Below are 2019 nucleotides of genomic sequence, written 5' to 3'. Positions count from 1 at the left end.
GTATATATTGATAAACGCCCAACCCACCTCTCCACCCTAGCTAGGATCAGGGAGGGCCAGGCAATGGCTGCTAATGGCTGAGCAGGTAGACCTGTAGGCTCCCCTATCCTTAGATCACAAGGATGGTGAGGTTGCTGACATGACAAGAAACTATTGAGTTTGAGCCGACCAGATCTCCCGTCCAGCAGAATGCCAGGCAGGGATGTTACCCATCGCTCAGGGCAACAGTAATTTCATCTATTAAGACGGAATGCAAATGAGAAAAGATCACACTAAAACCTTCACATTTAATGAATATCCTACATCAGTATTCCTCCTAACGGATTACTGTTCGAATAACAAGCCATTTAATAAACAAATTTTTTATGGCCTGCTATTCCCCGTAACTTACTCCTGCTGCGTTGGTTATTACCATTTATTGTTTTGAAATATTCCGCATTAAACCTCCTGTCATCTTATTTTACTAATTACCATTTTATTCGTCTTTGCTTATTAAGAAAACGTGGGAATTTCAACGAAAAGATACTTGGATGGGAAAAGACAAAAGACAAGATTATGGCTGAACATGAAAAATTGTGATATCAAGAGAAAAGGAATCAATAATTCTATCATGTGAATGTTGCAGAATGCATTAAAACATTAACAACATATTACATTCAACCTCTACAAGAATTGTGGGATCTATAATGTGGTAAAAGGGCTTGCCTATCGACACGATCAGCTAAGCTGTACTAGTCAGCCACATCTATACTAGGTTGGTTAGCTATGAGCGATCAGACCAAAATCCACCATCAATAATTAGCAGTGGCCAGCAAGGAGATAAAAACTGGCCAGATCTTAGGCGTTTGTCCTGTACTGGACGAGAAACAGCTGCATTTATTGATGCTGGTGTTGTTATATATACTGGGTATATATATATATATATATATATATATATATATATATATATATATATATATATATATATATTTATATATATATATATGTATACATATATATATATTTCATGTATAATATATATATCCATAAATTATATATATATATATATATATATATATATATATATATATATATATATATATATATATATATATATAAATATATATATATATATATATATATATATATATATATATATATATTTAGACATATACACATATTCACATATATACCATAATATATATATATATATATATATATATATATATATATATATATATATATATATACAGTATATATATATATATATATATATATATATATATATATATAAATATATATATATATAAAGTATATATATATATATATATATATATATATATATATATATATATATATATATACATGTGTATGTATATATATATATATATATATATATATATATATATATATATATATATATATATATATATATATATATATTGGAGGCAACTCCAGGTCATCAGTGGTGTCACTCTGGCTCATTACAAATTTCACTTAAGACACGGGTATAAAAGAAGGCAAGAGACGTAAAGCAATTATATGTGCAATGATGATTTGACAACAACAGAAATATAGTGTTAATTTAAAATTCATTCACTTAATTTATCTATGAATTCTAGTTTCCAGTCGTCTTGGTTTAATGGCAAATTAGTTTAATAAATTGTGGTAAGGCTCTTTCTTGTTGCCAACGTCTTTCAAAATGCTTCTCTCAATGAAAATACGTGCCAGTCATGAGAGAAACCGTTCTTGGGTCATTATGCTCCTCACTTAATTTATCCATGAATTCTAGTTTTCAGTCGTCCTGGTTTGATGGCAAACTGGTTTAATAAACTGTGGTGCGGCTCTTTCTTGTTGCCAACGTCTTTAAAAATGCTTCTCTCAATGGAAATACGTGCCAGTCATGAGAGAAACCGTTCTTGGGTCATTATGCTCCGCAGTTATGAACGGATTCTATCCAGCGTTGAGAAATTCCTCGCATTGCCGACTATGTTAAGGAGATGGTCTGCAGTAGCTTGTCGAGTTTGATGGATTCCGGCA

Source organism: Palaemon carinicauda, chromosome 30, assembly GCF_036898095.1.
Source record: "Palaemon carinicauda isolate YSFRI2023 chromosome 30, ASM3689809v2, whole genome shotgun sequence".
In the NCBI taxonomy this organism is placed as follows: Eukaryota; Metazoa; Arthropoda; class Malacostraca; order Decapoda; family Palaemonidae; genus Palaemon; species Palaemon carinicauda.
This window is presented reverse-complemented; position numbering follows the sequence as displayed.